Here is a 20960-nt window from a genome sequence, read left to right as displayed (position 1 = left end):
TTGAAAATCTATTGTCTCAACAATTTAAAATCCATTGACAGGAACCATTGAAGGTTACTAGAACATATCTCTATTGGCAGTGTAACAAGTTGGATTGAATTAATATTATTTTGCAAATTGTTTGTTGGGAATTAGCAACACATTTCCCTTTAGAACCAATCTTAAAAACCATGGTGAAGTAACTGTCACCTAACAGAAAAGCTTATAGTGAAATAAAAAAAAATTAATTAGTATTTACAAGCTCATAGTTCTGTAGTACTTAACACTTTATACAATTTTTCAAAGAGATTCTACAACTGTTATGTAAATGGTTGATTGCAACACTAGGTCAATTTTACTTAAAAAATAAACATATACATTATAAATTCCCACTTGGAATATGAGAGATGAATTTCCATTCAATAAGATATTGGGGAATGAGAATCCATTTTCATCATACTGTGCAATTCTAGCCCATCACTGAACTTACGACCCACCACTACCCATTTCTATGTTTTGGTTCTCTTTTTACAGTTACCAGCTGAATGTAATGACCACATTTGAGGCACCAGAATAACTTCACTTACAAACTGAAGAACAAGAACAACCTGGTAGTTTCTGCCTTCCTTGGCAGGAAGTAAATTTTGGAGTAGTGAAGTCCAGCATCCTTCCCTCAGTGCGGGTAAGCTCTGAGTTATACTTGCACTCTGAAGTCTGAGAATATTTCTTAATGTATCATTTGCACATGAATATTTGTTTTTTTAATGAGCTTCTGGAAACTTTACTTCTATAATACCAGTTGTGGTCCTAGGAAGCGATCCTAAAGAGAAGTTCTAAAGGGGGATCACTCACAGGATAGATGGCAACAAGGACAACACTGTTAAGATTTTCACTTGTGGTGAAGTTGGATGAGATAGAGGTAGAAATGGATGCTCTGTCTCAAATCTATAGCATATGCAGGGGTAAAGAGTAATTATAAAAATAGTAATTATAAATATTAGTTATGACAAATTGATAGTTGCTAAATTCAGTTAGTTCATTGAAAAAAGAAAATAGCAATCTCAGGCTATTCAAATGGCAATTTACAGCATGGTATTAAAGAACACCTTCATAGAAAGAGATCTTCATATCATACAGCCCAAGAACAGATTGTTCTACTTACCAAGCCAAGATCTAATGATAGGAAAGAAGATCCTCAGAAAGGACTGCCTTTGTATCTTAAGTCTTCTGGCATTTCATATAGAGACATTTAGTGGGATGTGCTTCAGAGTCTTGGATCCCTGTTTTTCTCAGCATTCTGGGCCCATAGAATTGGCGTGCTTCCCCTTGTTCAGAAATAATAGTGCCCTGTTCAACTAAGGCTTGGCCTCACCCGGTCTAAGGGTTCTTTCTTCTACTAAGAGCCAAGAGGGATCAATCACCAAAGGAGCTTAAGAACAAAGCTATTATGTACCAGTATGAACTATGGATTCACACCTGAGATAGATCTTCTGGGACCTAGTCCTATAGGAGCAGACTATGAAGCTAAATAATGGAGGGTTTTAAAATATGGGAACACTTTGTCATGATTCAGAATTTAACACTCAGGAAAGGCTCCTGGAACAGGTTTCAATATGCTCCTGCAATGTCTGTGAATCTCAGGGAAAAAATGGTGGTTTATATTAAATAACGTAGAGATGTCAGACTTTCCTTGGCAGAATATTGAGAAGATTCCCAAGGCACACAGAAGTAAGCTTGATAGAATGAATCTGTTATACAAGACCCCAAATCAGCACTACACCTCCCTCTGATGACCATAATCCTTGAGAGAGACAGAGGACACTATATTCAACAGTGATAAAGAATGCATCATAGAGAAGCCCAGTAGTAGCTGTTATTTTTCAGTCTGGTGCTGACAGTAAGACATACTGTTTACAACTGGGCTCCTTAGTGTCAAAAAAGATGATAGTATTCTGGAAATCCAGAAACTGGGTGGCAGGGTTTAAGGCCAAAAATAAAATAGATTTAATTATTATAATCTGCAACCAGTTCAAAGTGGCCAGTGGAAAAACTTTCCTATAAGGATCTTGGCAATGCTTAATGGGCCAAAGTTTTCCTTAGGAAAATTAGGAATAGTTTCACTCACACAGCCTTGGCCCTATCAATATCTGTTGGCTCATATAGTGTGTGATATATCAAGAGATCCTACAGAGCTTTGCTTGGATAAAAGGGACTAATTTAAGATGAGAGAGGAGCAACTATGGACACCTTTCCAAGGCATTCATTGGTATTACCAGATACAGAAGATATATCTTCTTATTTTTTTAAGATTTTATTTATTCATTTGACAGACAGAGATCACAAGTAGACAGAGGCAGGAAGAGAGAAAGGAAGGGAAGCAGGCTCCCAGCTGAGCAGAGAGCCCGATGTGGGGGCTCGATCCCAGGTGCTGGGATCATGACCAGAGCTGAAGGCAGAGGCTTTAACCCACTGAGCCACCCAGGTGCCCTGATGTATCTTCTTGGAGTGTTAAAATGGGCTAAAAAAGAAAAAAAAAAAAAAAGGTGTAGCTAAGTCACCAGCTTGAAGATAAACCTGTGTCCAAATGAGATTCTGTCCTTTAAAATGTGGCATATACCCCAAACAACCACAATCAAGACTATGTCAGTGATAGCTAGACCATATGGACTGAAAATCAAGGAATACAAGGAGTGGTAACTCTACACCATCACTCCCATTGATCCACACTGGGAATTTATGCTTCTGATTTTCATATCTAGGTCACTTAGGGCTAGAGATCTTAATTCCCAGAGGGACAATATTTTATGAGAATGTTATAAAATTCCCATCAAGCCGAAAGCTACAGCTGCTATTTCATTGTACCCCAAACTTTAGAAATCAACAGTCAAAAAAAGGATTTGCTATGCTGGCAGGAATAATTCACATTGATCCTTGTGAGGAGATCATTTGATGCTTCATAATGGGAGAAAGAAGAGATATTTTCAGAATCCAGAGACCTCTAAGCGTACTCACATGCACAGTTTTAACTACGAATAAGTAATTAGAACAACCACAGTCTGACTAAAAAGAGATAATCAGAAGCTCAGGTCCCTTAGAACTATGAACGTTTAGATCATGCCACCAGATAAATCAATCTAGATCTATAGGGGGCTAGCAAAAGGAAAGGGTGATTTAGACTAGATTTTAGAGAAAAGAGGTACTGAACATAGGTTATGCTAAGGACCATTTGTGGGATTCATCCCACTAAATCCTTCCTCTGTATACTTCTCTCAGAAAACCACCATCTTGAAGACCCAATGACAGCTAATCCATGAATTAATTAATCAACATTATTGAATCTGAGCAGTGGAATAAGATATTATAGCAGACAATGTTGGTGCTCAGTCAGTCCAGATTCCAATAAATACCTCTTTGCTCTCTGTGATCCCTGTCCCCTTTGCTCCACTAATAGCCCTTTCTGCATCCCATGCATGCTATCACTTGCAAGAGCCAATATGAGAGGACATGCTTTGCCAGTACTAAAAGATAGCTGCAAGAACCTGCTTAAACTACCCTGGGCCAAGGCTTAACTGGTACAAGAATTTGGAAGCCCAAACCCCTTGTGTCAAGACAGGACAACTCTAATTTATACCTTACAGTTCAAGGTTTCCATTTTACCTTGTAGTCTTTACTTGTGATTTTACCTGTAGGGGATTGTTGCAATAATGACCTACAGTGATTTGTTCCTCCCTGTATCTGCCCTTGGATAAACTCCACATACATTTATTCTGGCTTGATTACATAATTTGCTTTGACCTATGGGACATTAGCAGATTTGCTGCAGACAGAAAAGTGAAAAGTGCATGTACTCTCTTGTTCTTCCTGAGGATCTTGCAAACATTGCCATATAAATAAAGGTAGAGTAGGCTACTGGAGACACATGACCAAAGCACCCTACTCAAGAGCCAGGACCAACTGTCAGACATGTGAATAAAACCATTTTAGTTCAATCAGACAAGAGATGACCTGTCAGCAGATGGAGCCAACAACAAAAACAAACAACAACAACAACAACAAAAACCACTCAGCTGAGCCCAGTCCAAATCTCTAACCCCTGAATCTTTACCCAATACATTATTTTCATTGGTATTATTTCATTATTTTCATTGGTAATATTTCATTATTTTCATTGGTATTACATACCCAATACATTATTTTCATTTTTTTCTTTTTAAATTTTTATTTAAATTCTAGTGAGTTAACATACAGTGCAATATTGATTTCAGAAGTGATTCATCGCTTACATACAACACCTAGTGCTCATCATAAATGTGCCCTCCTTAATTACCAACATCCATTAAGCCCATTCCTCACCCACCTCCCTCCATCAACTCTCAGTTTGTTCTCTATCACTAAAAGTCTCTTATACTTTGTTTCCCTATCTTTTTTCTTTTCCCCTTCTCTATGTTCATCTGTTTTGTTTCTTAAATTCCACATATCAGTGAAATCATATGGTGTTTGTCTTTCTCTGACTGGCTTATGTTGCTTAGCATAATACACTCTAGTTCCATCCAATCATTGCAAATAGCAAGATGTCATTTTTTTTGATGGCTGAATATTATTTCATTGTGTACATGTATTTTCTTTATCTATTCATCAATTAATGGATCTTTGATCTCTCTCCATACTTTGGCTTTGGTTGATAATGCTGCTATAAACATTGGGGTGCATGTACCCCTACAAATTTGTAACTTTTTATCCTTTGGGAAAGTACCTAGTAGCATAACTGCTGGATTATAGGGCAGTGCTATTTTTAACTTTTTGAGGAAACTCCATACTGTTTTCCAGAGTGGCTGCACCAGTTTGCATTCCCACCAACAGTGTAAGAGGCTTCCTGTTTCTCTGTATTCTTGCCAACACATGTTGTTTCTTGTGTTGTTAATTTTAGCCATTCTGACAGGTGTGAAGTGGTATCTCATCCTAGTTGTGCTTTGTATTTTCCTGATGATGAGTGACATTGAACATCTTTTCACATATCTGTTAGGCATCTTGATGTTTTCTTTGGAAAAGTGGCTATTCACATCTTCTGTCCATTTCTTAGCTGTTATTTGTTTTTTGAGTGTTGAGTTTGATAAGCTCTTTCAAGATTTTGTATACTAACCCTTTATCAGATATGTCATTTGCAAATATCTTCTCCCATTCTGAATGTTGTGTTTTACTTTTGTTTATTGCTTTCTTCACCATTTGCTTTTTATCTTAATGAAGTCACAGTAGTTCATTTTTGCTTTTGTTTTCCTTGCCTCTGGAGCTGTGGCCAACATCACAGATTGCCTGTGTTCTTTTCTAGAACATTGCAGTGCATGTAGGGGTACATGAACCCCTAGGATTTTGATGGTTTCATATCTCACATTTAGGTCTCTCTGCCATTGTGAATTTCTTATTTCTTTTTTTTTTTTTTTTGGTATGGTGTAAGAAAGTGGTCCAATTTCATTCTTCTACTTGTTGCTGTCCAGTATTCCTAACACCATTTGTTGAAGTTATTGTCTTTTTACCATTAGATATTCTTTCCTGCTTTGTTGAAGATTAGTTGGCCATATGGTTGTAGGTCCATCTCTGGGTTTTCTCTTCTGTTCCATTGATCTATGTGTCTATTTTTTGTCTTGAAATCTGGAATCATGATGCTTCTAGTTTTGTTTTTCTTCTTTAAGATTGGTTGGATATTTGGGGTCTTTTGTGTCTCCCTACAGGTTTTGGGATTGTTTGTTCTAGCTCTATGAAAAATGCTGGTGGTAATTTGATAGGAATTGCATTAAAGGTGTAGATTATCTTGGGCATTATAGACATTTTTGCAATGTTTGTTCTTCTAATCCATGAGCATGGAATGTTTTGCCATTTCTTTGTGTCATCTTCTATTTCTTTCATAACTGTTCTATGGTTTCAGGGTACAGACTTTACTTCTTTGATTAAGTTTATCCTTAGTTATCTAATTGTTTTGGGTTCAATTGTAAATGGGACTGGCTCCTTTATTTCTCATTCTGTTGCTTCATTATGGTGTATATAAATAAATGTTACAGAGTTCTGCACATTGGTTTTATATCCTGGAACTTTGGAGGGTTCATGTATTAGTTCTAGCAATTTTTTGGTGGGATATTTTAGATTTCTTATATAGAGCATAATGCTATCTGCAAATATTGAAAGTTTGACTTCTTCCTTGCTGATTTGGATGCTTTTTATTTCTATTTGTTTTCTGATTGCTGAGACTAAGGCTTTCAATACTATATTAAACAATAATGGGGAGAGTGGACATCCTTGTCTTGCTCTTGACCATAGGTGAAAAGCTTTCAGTTTTTCCCCATTGAGGATGATATTAGTTAGGGACTTTTCATATGTGGCTTTTATGATGCTGAGGTATGTTCTCTTTGTCCCTACTTTATTAAGAGTTCTTTTTTTTTTTTTAATCAAGAATGTATGCTGTACCTGTCAAATGCTTTTTATGTACCTATTAAAATGATCATATGGTTCTTATCTTTTTTTTCTTTTTATATCCTTTCTTTTATTAATGTAATATATCACATTGATTGGTTTGTGAATATTAAAACACAGGAATAAATCCCACTTGATCATGGTGAATAATTCTTTTAAGGTATTGTTGAATTCCATTTGCTATTATCTTGTTGAGAATTTTTACATCCATGTTCATCAGGGACATTGGCCTTTAATTCTCCTATTATTGAGGTATTTGTCTGGTTTTCAAATCAAGATAATGCTGGCCAAGTAGAATTATTTTGGAAGTTTTCCTTCCATTTCTATTTTTTGGAACGGTTTGAAAATAACAGGTATTAATTCTTCTTTAAATATTTGGTAGAATTTCCTTGGAAGGCCAGGACTTCTGTCCCTGCCTGGACTTTTGTTTTTTGGAGATTTTTGATTACTGTTTCAATTTCTTTGCTTGTTGTCATTCTGTTTAAATTTTATCTTTCACCCTGTTTCAGATTTGGGAGTTGGTATATCTCTAGGAAGTTATCTATTTCTTCCAGATTTCCCAGTTTGTTGGCATATCATTTTTTATAATAATTTATTATAATTGTTTGTATTTCTATGGTGGTGTTGTGATCTCTTCTTTTCATTCATGATTTTATTTGTTTAGGTCCCGTCTTTATTTCTTTTTATAAGTCTGACTAGGGGTATATCAATTTTATTAATTGTTTCAAAGAACCAGCTCTTGGTTTCACTAATCTGTTCTACTGTTTTTTGTTTGTTTGTTTGTTTCTACATCATTTATTTCTGTTCTCTTCTTTATTATTTCCCTTCTTCTGTGGGCTTTGGGCTTTATTTGCTATTCCTTTTCTCAGTCCTTTGGGTGTAAAGTTAGCATGCATATTTGAGACTTTTCTTGCTTCTTAATGTAACCTGTACTGCAATATATTTCTCTTGTAAGACTGCCTTTGCTGCATCCCAAAAGTTTGGAATGTCATGTTTTCATTTTCCTTGGCTTCCATGTCTTTTTAAATTTTCTCTTTAATTTCCTGGTTAATCTGTTCATTCTTTGAAGATGTTCTCTAATCTCAATATATTTGTGATATTTACAATTTTTTTTCTTGTGGTTTACCTTAAGTTTCATAGCATTGTGGTCTGGAAATATGAAGGTATGAACTCAGTTTTTTTTTTACTTGTTGAGGGGTTATTTGAGACCCAGTATGTGATTTATTACAGAGAATGTTCCATTTGCACTCAAAAAAAAAAAAAAATCTGCTGCTTTAGGATGCAGTGATCTGAATATATCTGTTAAATCCATTGAGTTCTCTGTATCATTCAAGACCATTGTTTCCTTGTTGATTTTCTGCGTAAGTGATATATCCTGTAATAGGGTGTTAAAGTCCCTTACTATTATTCCATTGTTATCAATGAGTTCTTTTATGTTTATTATTAACTAATTATTCTATCTGAGTTCTCCCAAGTTGAAGGCATAAATATTTACAATTGTTTCATCTTGTCTGTACTGACCTCTTAAAAATGTTATAATGCCTTTCTTCACCTCTTGTTGCAGTCTTTATTTTAAATCTACTTTGTCTGATACAACTATGGCTACTTTGGTTTTCTTTTGGTGTACATTAGCATGATAGATGGTTCTCCATCCCTTCCCTTTCAATCTGCTGATGTCTTTAGGTCATTATGTTGTAATCAGCATTTAGATCGGTCTCTCTCTCTCTCTCTCTCTCTCTTTGTTTAATCCATTCTAGTATCCTAGAATTTAGAATGGATTTTGGTTGGAGCACTAAGTCCATTTACATACAGAGTGATTATTGAAAGATATGAATTTAATGTCCTTGTGTTACCTATAAAATTGGTGTTTTTCATGATGTTTTCTGTTCCTTTCTATTTTTCTGTTCTTTGTTGCTTTTGGCCTTTTATTCACTCAAAGATTCCCCTTTAATATTTCTTGCAGAGCTGGTTTAGGTGCCATGAACTCCTTTAGTTTTTGTTTCTATAGGAAACTTTTTATGTCTCCTTCTATTCTGAATGATAGCCTTAATGGATAAAGTATTCTTGACCGCATATTTTTCCCATTTAGTGTGTTGAATATATCTTGCCATTTTTTTCTGGCCTATCAAGTTTCTGTGGATAGGTCTTCTTTGAACCTAATCTGTCTTCCCTTGTAGGTTAAGGACTTTTTCCCTTGCTGCTTTTGGGATTCTTCCTTGTCTGTGTGTTTCATGAAATTGACTATGATATGCCTTGGCAATAGTCAACTTTTGTTGAATTTAGTGGGAGTTCTCTGTGCTTCTTGGATTTTGATATCTGTGTCTTTCCCCAGATTAGAGAAGTTACCAGCTATGATTTGCTTAGATGAAACTTCTGCCCCCTTTTCTCTCTCTGGAACTCCTTTGGTATGAATGCTATTCCATCTTAGTATGTCACTGATTTCCCAAAGTCTATCTCTTTAAGATCCATTACCTTTTTTTTCCTCTTTTCAACCTCATTATTTTCCATATTTTTTTTTCTGTACCACTGATTCATTCCTGTGTTTTATCCGTCTTCATTCTATGACATCCATTTAGATTTACATCTCAGTTAAAGCCTTTTCAATTTCCACAAGGCTAGATTTTAGTTCTTTTATTGCTGCAGTAAAGGATTCGCTAGTGTTTTCTATGGTTTTTACAAGCCTGACTAGTATCCTTTTAAGTGTTCTTTTAAATTCTAGTTCAGACATCTTACTTATATCTGTATTGATTAAATCCCTGACCATAATTCTTTCCTGTTCTTTCTTTTGTGGTGAATTCCTTTGTCTTGTCATTTTGGAGGAAAAACACAATTAAAATAAAATAAATTTAAATTTAAAAATCATAAATAAATAAATAAATAAATAAATGAAGGAAGCAAGATCCTAGGTGTGTTATATTTCACTAAGAGAAGCTTAATAGAAAAAAAAAAAACTAAAAATTAAAAATTAAAGAAAAAATAAAAATTGTTCTACTCTATCCCAGAATACAACAGAAACAAAAACAAAATGACACAAACAAGACTCAAAGGAAGCTATATCCTGTTTCACCTAGAGCTCTTGAAATTTTGAAGCATTCTATGATCATTAGACTTGGTATGAATGAGGTGTTTGTGCTGGTCTTCTGGGACAGGGACCTGCTGCTCTGATTCTCAGATGAATTTGCCCTAGTGCATGTGTTGGGGAGTTGAAGGTGGTTAGAGGTGGGGGAGTGGGGTTTGATGCTTGATATAGTGGCTCCATTCTCCATTTGGTGGTGCTCTTTAGCTTACTGGGATTGATTAGTGCTAGTGGGCAAGAGGTAAAAGTGACTTTGTGCCTCGCTCTCATCTCCAGAGCAGGATGCTCCCATGGCCCACTTTTTTTTTTTTTTTTTAAGATTTTATTTATTTATTTGACAGAGAAAGACATCGTGAGAGAGAGAACACAAGCAGGGAGAGTGGGAGAGTGAGAAGCAGGCTTCCCACCAAGCAGGGAGACAGATGCAGGGCTCAATCCCAGTACCCTGAGATCATGACCTGAGCTGAAGATAGCTGCTTAAGTACTGAGCCACTCAGGCGCTGCTCCCCTGGGCCACTCTTTAAGAAGCCCTTGTAGACGCACAATCACCCCTCTTATGCCCCCCGCTTCCCTTAGATTCTTACATTGACCCTTTCTTTGACTGATTGTCTTCCTGCCAGACAGTGCAGTAGTGTTTTATCCAGGCCCAGCTATGCCTCAGAACTCCACACTTCAGAGACTCCTGCAGCATGCACCAATGCTGATCCTCTGGTGGAGGGTCTCACTGCACTGTGGCTGGTGCTGGCTTGTCCTAGAAAGTAGTTGTGTGGCCATGCAGCACAGCAGTTCAGAGCTCAGTGTAATAACAACACACAGGCCACACCAGGGTTTGCTGCCTTCAGTTGGTGACTTTGTTCTTATACTAGTGAATGGGGTAGCTCAATGTTGCCTGAAGGGTGTTTTGACCTCAGAGTGGCTGTATCACTTCAACCAAATGCACTACAAGCCGGGAAACTGTTTCTCCCCTTGGAACCCAGGGTATCCTCAGCTGCCTGCTCTCAGGACTAGGCCCTCCTTCCCCATCAGAGCACTGTCAGTCCTGACCTGGTAATAGTGTTGACCTCTGAAACTTCAGATTCTGTATTCCATCATTTATAAAAGCTTGAAGATATTGACACCTATGGCATTGGGGAATAGTGTTCTTATATAGTCCCCTGAGTATGTTTTCACTCTTTTTTTTTTTTCCCCCTTCACTCTTTCTCTATTTTCTTTTCTCTTGCTACTCTTTCCCTGATCAGGGATCCCTCCTCTTTGCAGTGCCCATGGCTCTTCTCTCCCACAAACCAGTTTTTCTTCCTCTGTAGTTTCTATTTTCCACGGGCCATGTTTTCTGTTTGTAGACATGGAGTTTTGTTCTCTAAAGGAACCTTTATGGTTCCTTCTAGAAGTACTTCCTGAATAAATCACTTACACAAGAATTTTTGTTCCAGGATATACTTCTGGGAAACATGACCTAAGACAATAATAATTTGTTAACTCACCACACTTTCTGAGGAGAAGAGAGTATTTAACTTACATATCTACATTACAAAAATGGACATATATTCCAGGTATTCTAAATTTGAAAAAGGAAGTTATTCAGAACAAAGCATGGGGGATCAGCTGGATTTTCCAGACCTAGATTCTACTCTCTTCTGTCTTCTGTGATTATCCATCCCCCTTTTACCAACTCTATCTATGAATAGATTGCAAATTAGAGGATTAGATCTTGTGTAGAGACTTGCAAAGAGATTACTAATTTTAAAGATTTAAAACACATTCTAATTATAGGATAGACAGGCTTTTTATTGTATTCTTAAATGCTGTAATCCACAACAGAAAAAGCAATAAAGAAAACAGGTCATGAGATATTTGCTTTCACTTACATGACACACACAGCCAAGTATATGTTCCTTCCATTTTTTGCTTGACAGAAGAATTCTCAGAGCCCAAGGACCCACTCTAGAGATATCATTAGTGCAGTTTGGCGCAGGGGAGGTTCAGTCATTTACTGAGTTAAGCACCAATGGGAAATCTCTTGGATTATGACAGGAATCCATCAACCTTTTATCATCATTCTTAATATAATTACCTCATATTGGGAATGGAAGAAAAAAGTGCTGTAAAGCTTTTTACAATGAAGGACTATATCAAATGGTAATTGGTATTTAAAATTTCATTCATCTGTATTGTTCTTAGATGTACATTTTCCCAGAAGGTAGAAACTAATCTTTTTTTTTAACCAAATTTTATGTTATAGTTTGATTGTTTAATAAAATACAGGAAAAGTACATTGGTTTTTATGCATTACTGGCTTTTGTATGATTATTATAAACTGCAAACTTCATGTAGTAATAGTGCATCACTATATAGATATATATGTCCTAACCTAATGGACCTTTTCTGGGGAAAGATATATATTTAATTTTATGGTCAATAACTAAGTTTTAGATAAAACTATAAAATGAAAAATTTACTAAATCTTTATCAGGATGACTAACAGGTAATAATATTAAGGAGTATAAGACGGTGATAAGTAGGCATTTGAATTATTAAAATTAATAGTACATAGAAAAGGAAGGCTACAAGTACTTATAAAGTAGAGCATTAGTTTAAGCTTTATCAACTCTTCTGTGGAACAAATACTGTGATTCACAATATTAAGTAAAAGTGAAGTATATGATAGTAAAATGTCCCTCTCTTGCATTTCAAATACATATCTAATATGAAATAATTTATACTAAAAAGATTGTGTCATTGCTAAGAAGTTTTTCATGTTCAAAACTATGAAATGACTAAAAATTCTGACTTTTCCATTTTAAATACTATATTATTTTTAAGGAAAGAAAAATATTTTTAAAAACTATAAATTTTTTTTCTAATCAAGTAGTATAAAGTTGAAAGGATCAGTTTTCAATTTTTACCCATCTTGACTCTACTTCCAAAATATTAGATATGTGTACATTGGCCACTACTTGCCATATTTGTTGAATTGCAATGATGAATGCATGGCTTATAAATAAAAATAAGCATTCAGTTTTTAATGGAGTTCAAACTCACATTATTATGTTTCTTATTTGGCAGAGAGAGGTTTTGTTTTGTTTTTTGGATGATATCCCATCAACCTAAATGTAGCACATACAGAGAGCAGGACACAGTGGTACACAACAGCATAATTTGCAAATGTAGCCCCTTGTTTGGAATCAGATTGTTACCTCTGTTTTTAACAATACCAACCATAAGTCAACAAAAATATATAAATACAGCATCACGAAATAGATAATTCAGATAGAAAATGCATTGACTTTCAATAAGGCTTCTACCCAGGCTACATTCACAAATGTAATTGTAACTTTCAGGTATCAATTTTGCTGGGCTATATATAATATTCAATTAAACATCAATCTAGGTGTTGCTGTGAAGGTATCTTGTATATATGGTTAAAATCTATAATCAGTTGGCTCTAAGTAAAGGAGATTATCCTTCATAATGTGGCTGGACCTTATCTGATCAGTTGAAGTTCTTAAGAAACAAAACCAAGATTTCCATGGGGAAGAAAAAATTCTGTCTCAAGACTGTGGTACCAGTTCCCACTCAAAAGTTTCCAGCTTTGTGACTGGCCAGCCCCCACAATCATGCAATTCCTTGAAATTAATCTTCTCCCCTTCTACATGTGTGTTTATATACATATATATATATGTTTGTATGTTTTAAGCATGCTAATATATGTGCATTACATATATAATTATATACACATATAGATGTATAAAGTCCTTAAATATATTCATATGTATATATGCACGCATATACATGTACATGCATACACAAACGTGTATGAATTCTGGACACCCTGACTGATATAGATAGATTGAAGTTTTTAGCTTATTTTAAATAAGTAATTTCTGGAAATAGAAAGGAGATTTTCATAGGCAATGAAATTTACAGTCTTAAAAATTCTGGAGATGATTCTGCTTATCCTTTAATGCTATTTGCTCCTAACCCTGTAGAGTCAGACAATGACAATAAAACAGGTATCCATCACCTGGAGATTTTTGGAATCACTTCCTAGAATTCCTGGCTAGTCATAGGATCCATAACCATCCATGTCAATATTTAACTTGGAGAAGATATCACCTCCAGGAAGAACCAAACTGTAGCTGGACCTAGTATGGTTTTTAATAGTTCAGAAGAGCACTCAGAATGCTCAACAATTGAGATCTGAAATCTTTCCCTAAACCCAGGAGTAAGCAAACCCATATTTATGTAATTAATTTTTTATATCAGTTATCACATTATAGTGAGGGTATGATGTATAAAATTAGTATGCTGAAAATCCAGAGCAAATATTAAGCTTGGATGTGGAGATTTAGAAGAGTATTCAAACTAGGAAAACAATGGGGGGGGGAGCATGTAGAATGGATATGATGATCTCATTAGTTTTGTAAGCAATAATTGGACATGTTTACTGATTTTCAGAATGAGTGTGTTGAAAGAGAATTTTCTATGAATATTTCATGATTTGCATGGTTGAAGACTTCTAATCAAGAAAAATGACTGAATAGCAAAGGTCTGGAAAGCTAGAAGTTTAAAGATGTCTACCCAGAGGCATTTGCTTCCATTCCAGTAGAATCAATAAGGATAAAGACTTTCCCTCTGTCCTTCCCTGGAGAGGCTTTTTAAAAAATATTTCAGAGTGTTTAAGTCTTTATGTGGGGGCCTGGGGAAGGAGACAGATGTATTGGCAGCACCTATATAAGCTCTTAGTCTCATAATTTTGGGGTAATTCTACTATAATGTAAACCAACTACATGTGCTGGTGAAATATGATCCTCATTCATGTCACTCAGTGGGGATTTGAAACATGGGGAACTGACACAGGATACAATTCTATGAAGAATAAACTGTTCCTCAGATCCAAAAACTGTATACTCATGACCTCACTCAATCAATCCATCAATCATTCTCTTCTCACTTCTCTTCTCTCTCTCTCTCTCTCTCTCTATATATATATATATATGCATATACACACATATATACATATGAATGTATGGGGGTGTGTATTCTCTATATCACTTTTATTAGTTGATAATAATATTTTAGTATAACATATTGCCAAAACATGATTAGGATGTTCAAATGAATATTTGTTACACTGATTTAAAATGTGAGAGTAGAAATACATATATATGTATATATATGTGGATATATATACATGTATATATATTTGTTTATCTGGTTATATATATATACATGTATATATATCTACATATATATACATATATATGTATTTCTACTCTCACTTTTTCAAGTGTATATATACATGTATATATATACATGTATACATGTATGTGTACATACATATATATGTATATTTTAAGATTTTATTTATTTATTTGACAGAGAGAGACAACAAGAGAGGGAACACAAGCAGGGGGAGGGGGAGAGGGAGAAGCAGTCTTCCTGTCTAGCAGCAAGCTCCACGTGGGGTTCAATCTCAGGACCCTGGGATCATGGCCTGAGCCAAAGGCAGACACTTAATGACTGAGCCGTCTAAATGCCCCAAGAGTAGAATATTTTTAAACAAATAATTATACACATGTCTATCTACTGAATTGAAATTTTAACTAATACTACAGATCATAAAGTTTTGAATAAGGTGTTTTTTTTACATTAATCATTTTCATTTTAGGAAGAAAGATAAAATTATGGAAATTAATAATTGCAGTATTATAGGGAATATGTTAAATGCCATTAATAAGTCTATATGAGTGCCATGATATAATGATATATGCTTTATATCTGCCTAACTTCTCTTTCTTCTCTCTTGCCTCTAGCCAGATAGTTTTATTTTTCTTTTAAGTACTCATAGGATTAGATTGTGCATGTCAAGATAATTCAGGATAATCTCCATGTTTTAAGGTTGGTAACCTGAATTACATCTGCAAAGTCCTCTTTATCATGTAACATAACATATTCATATGTTCTGAGAATTAGAGCATGGATATCCCAGGGGACCATTCTGCCTATCATAGTCCACACACTGTATAGAAGCTTTTTAGTGTCTTGGAGTCTTAACTCCTTCATTTGGAAAATGGGCATACCAACATCTCACTCAAAGGGATGTTTTGAAAGTTAATCAGATGATTGTAAAACACAGACTACCTCTCCTCCAAAGAGTTCCTTTGAATTCTTTCTAGTTCAAATACTACTTTCTTCTTCCCAGGAGTGACCCAGGTTTTAATCTGACTTGCATATATATTTTAGAAAGTGGTGGTGATAAAAGTGTTTCTCTTAGAACTGAAATAAAATGGTCCCTTCACATTGCTCACTGTTTTCAGTCAGTATAGAGCCTACAGAAATGTGTAGTTAACATGTGTAGCAGAGCAAAATACCAGGTGATTCAGTCAACTAAGCCTTTGGCAAGTAATGATTCAAAGTCAATCCAATATCGAATTCTATGACAGATGACTAAACTATTGATATTTTGTTTTGCTGCTTAAAGAGGAATTCAAGTGTTTTAGAGACAAACCTGTAGGACAGTTCTGTTAATAAAGTCATTGATAAAAGGGACATTTGTTTATCTGGTGCAATACTCCCTTAAATCTAAATTGATCCTCAGAAATGTATTTGATAAAGATCAAATACCAGTGTTTCTTTGCACTGTCAGAAAACACACTTTAGCAATATGTCATTGCAAAATTCTTACATATGAAAAGCAAATAATAAAGACTGAAAAAGTTCCTAATAGAACAAGAAGAGGGATCAATTCTATTAGAACAAGAAAAGAGAAAACCATAACAAATACTTTTACCTTCAATATGTAAATACTTTTAGATTTTGCAAAATACTTCAACAATTATTTGTGAAGGTAAATATAAATTATTGTTTTAAATTTATACATTCTCCAGAAGGTTACATGATTTAACTGTATACATATAGTTAAAAAAACACAGAAACAACATCTACATTTGAGCTTTTTCTTTTTAAAAAATCAGTTTTATTTATATCACCAGTATTAAGTATATGGAGAAAGTAGTTTCATTACGTAGCAGTTGAAACATTTTTGAGATTTTTATTCTTTTCACATTATTTTATGATGTTTAAAAGAAAGCAAAAAACAAGCAGAAGTAGAAGCACTGGTAAATTTATAATATGTTAAATCAGCCTAAACTTCTTAATTAGAGCAAGGAATAGAAATCAAATAACATAATTTGGAATGACAAAACTAAAAACTCTAACTGGATAAATAATGGGTCAGCCTGATCTTTTCCCTTAATACTGAGAAAGCAAGGTTGTTGTTTTTTGTAAATACACTTTTGAAAACCCACTAAAAAAACTGACTATAGAAATTTCCTTCTTCTGTAGAAGCATGAGTGCTTAAAGTGAAGGATGTGGAGAATAAATTCATTATTTAACAGCAAATGACAAATGTCAAGAGGAAATGGAGTGATAGAGTCAAACTCTTCAGTTAATTTAGTTCTTCAAATTTTGTTGAAAATCATGGTTTTCTTTTTGATGCTATTATATAGAACATGAAAAATTAATTTTCATGTTATTTAACAAGGTTTGTTAAAATGCAAGGAAGACTATATTTCTTATATTTGCAACCAGGATCAAAGGGACACTTACTTTGGTTGTATATATAACAATATCATTGTTAGAGAAAGATTATTTAAATTAAAATAAATTGATTCTAAACTCAGTGCTGTTTTGAACACAGTCTAAGTTATAGCCAAAAATCTCTACTGAATTATAAAGAAATATTAACAAAAAATACCCATTAAGTACAGTGAACTAGATTCTCCATGCAGTGTTCAAATGGGACAACTAGACAGTGATAGTGATGCAAAGTAATGCTTTTCTCTTGTTAAATGAGTGGAGCATTACATAACTGGTGGCAACATACTAGCTGGAAATGAAGGGCTGCTATGCAGATTTAAAAATGCATGCTTTCAGGGCACCTGGGTGGTTCAGTGGGTTAAAGCCTCTGCTTTTGGCTCTGGTTATGATCCCAGGGTGATGGGATGGAGCCCCGCATCGGGGTCTCTGCTTGGCGGGGAGCCTGCTTCCCCCTCTCTGCCTGCCTCTCTCTGTCTACTTGTGATCTCTGTCAAATAAATAAACAAAAATCTTTAAAAAAAATGCATGCTTTCGAGGCGCCTGGGTGGCTCAGTGGGTTAAGCCTCTGCCTTCGGCTTAGTTCATGATCTCAGCGACCTGGGATTGAGACCCGCATTGGGCTCTCTGCTAAGCGGGGAGCCTGCTTCCCTCTCTCTCTACCTGCCTCTCTGCCTACTTGTGATCTCTCTGTCAAATAAATAAATAAAATTTTTAAAAAATGCATGATTTCAATATGAAATCTCTAGTATATGGAGAATATAAAATATTTTTATTAAAAATTACAAATCTAATATAGCAGAACAACTATCGGTAACAATAGATAATAATAATTTATCATTTAAAGCTATGTACAATTATGTTTGTGTTGATATCAGGCAATTAGGTGACAAATGGGTCTCAATCAGATGCTCCAAAAAGCTTAAAGAAAATGTGACTGTTGGGGCACCTGAGTGGCTCAGTGAGTTAAGTCTCTGCCTTCAGCTCAGGTCATGATCTCAGGGATCGAGCCCTGCATCATGCTCTCTGCTCAGCAGGGAACCTGCTTCTACCCCCCTCTTTGCCTGCCTCTCTGCCTACTTGTGATCTCTGTCTGTCAAATAAATAAAATCTTAAAAAGAAACGACTGTTTTATAAGAGTTAAACCATGGAATATCAAAGAAAACAAGATATATGCAATCTCTGTATTAAATATATATACATATATATAGGAAGACATATGTGTGTGTGTAACAAGAATTTAGAGAAGACCAATTACTGATCAATGTTTGCTTTAGACTGAAACAAAACATTTTTCTCCAAAGTTTTATTTTATTTTATTATAAAATATGTGTTTTTACTTTATTTAATAAAAAATTGAAAAATTTTATCTATTTAATTGAGAGAGAGAGAGAGTGGCAGAGGGAGAGGGAGAAGCTGACTCCTTGCTGAGTACAGGGATCAACCCCAGGACCCTAGGATCATGCCTGAGCCAAAGGCATAAGCTTAACTGACTAAGCCACCCAAGGGTCGCTGGATGTGCTTTGAAATTAGAACATGTATTTCATGTTTCTCTTCCTTTTCTTTCCTTTTTTTTTTTAATATTTTTCCCAAAAAACATATATCTAAAGCTTTGGGATTGCTCATGATCCTCATAGCTTAGAATTGAGGAGAGATAATATTAACTTAACTGAAGATAGACTCTGTTAGTAACATGGAGACTCCATCAGCAACTGTAGCACATAAAGACAACACCATAGCAGTATGCTCTGAATACTCTGTGGGAAAGAAGACATCATAAGAAATAGTCAAGTATCTGGTCCATCTAACCTTTATTTGTCAATATAAATAAATAATTTGAATTCTGGTTCATAGATCTCTGCCTCTTCTCAGTTTAGTCAAAGTGAATCCAAGAATTGGATTCCTATAAAATCTGGGGCCCAGACAAAATTCAGTTTCTACCTAGCTGACGTTTTTAACCTGGGTTGTGGCAAATTTCCCACTCAATCCCACTTATAGACATTCTGAACTTGATGAATTGCTTGTATTAAAATTCATTCCATTTTTAAAAATTTACAAAATGGTGAAAATCAGTTAATCAACATATAATTACTGGGGATCTATATGCACAAGACAGATACTTATGCTTATGGTGTATAAATTGAAACAAAAGCTATTGGCAGTGGCAAGCAAACAAAAATAGACCTGTAATTAAGTAGAAGAGCCAATGTATGAAAGCAAGGAGAACACTAAATCCTAGAGTTAACCTAAAAGCATAAGAAATGCCATCAACCAGGCAAAAAATATATTAAATTATCTGATTTTTAGACCATGGGCATGACTTAAAATGGCTTTAAGAAACAAAAAAAAGACATTGAGGAGGACAAAAAGAAACAGAGCATGAAAATGGGCATTCTGGGTGAGGAAAACAGTAAAAAGCAAGGGATAGAATTTTTTTTTTTTTTTAAGATTTATTTATTTGAGGGAAAGAGCATACACATGAAGAGGGGGAGGGGCAGAAAGAGAAGGGGAGAGAATCCTCAAGCAGACTCCTCTCTGAGTGTGGAATCTGACTAAGGGCTCAATCCCAGGACCCTGAGATTATGACCTGAGCCAAAATCAACTGAGCTTTACTACTTTTACAGACTAAGCCACCCAGGCCCCCCTGAAGTGATAGAATTTTTAATTCCAGAGTTAAATTGGTACATATTAGAGGACAAGGCATAATTTCCAATGAAACATATTTTTGTGTATTTTTGAATATAATGAATATATTTTTAAATATAATGATAATTGGGTTTTAAAAATGTTTTGAATATAATGATAGTGGTGGATGCAGTGAAATTATGTATCCAGAGATATTTTCTATTGAGCTGAGAATTGAATTGAATTCATATATATCGAATATCAACTGGAATGATGATGTATTTTGGGGAAATGTTTTTTCATCTGCTGTAGTTGATTCTACTAAGTAAAATATCCATGTCAAAAGAACCACCATCTTACTCACCAAGCCTGAAAATAAGAGGCAATATTTATCCCAAAATTATAGTAAATGAACACTAATCTGCTTATTCCCTGAGAAAAATAACCCATATAACTTTTTGACAATCTAGAGATCCAAAAGATTTTTTCCAATTTCTTATAAAACACAGGCAGATATAAAAATATTTTACAGGATCTGGTCTTACACTGTCACCTATCTATGCCTCTTTGAGTAATATTTATTCATAAATCATTTGCTGAGGATGAATATACTTGGGAGTATGTCTTATTTAGAAATACATGTAGCAAATGAGAACAACTTCCTGAACAGAATCATTCTTCCCCAAATTATAGATGTTTAATACATATGCAAAACGTGTGTTAAAATTCTTAAATACATAAAAAGCTGTTATTTAAAATATATTGAGATTATCACATGAAAAATTGAGAAATTTATAGATGGATATTAAGAGATTATTACCTATTTTAGGAATTCAATAATATTTGATCTGTTTTATTAAAACATGATTGACAAATAAAATTACAGTATATTTAAGGTATACAATGTGATAATTTAATATAAATATAAACTACGGATTTATGGGAATGGATTTCCACCATTGAGTTAATTAATATAACCAATATAACCATCACCTCATCTCTCTCTCTCTCTCTCTTTTGGTGAGTACACAAATTCTAATCTCTTAGCAAATTCAAATTATACAATACAGTATTATCAACTAAAATCATCATGTTATATATTAGATCCTAAGGCTTTATTAATATTATAACTGAAAGTTTGTAACCTTTTACCAACCTCTCTCTATTTCCCATTCCCCTTAACCCCTTGTAACCACATTCTATTCAGCTTTTTAAAAATTTA

This window comes from Mustela nigripes, chromosome 1, assembly GCF_022355385.1.
Source record: "Mustela nigripes isolate SB6536 chromosome 1, MUSNIG.SB6536, whole genome shotgun sequence".
Lineage (NCBI taxonomy): Eukaryota > Metazoa > Chordata > Mammalia > Carnivora > Mustelidae > Mustela > Mustela nigripes.
This window is presented reverse-complemented; position numbering follows the sequence as displayed.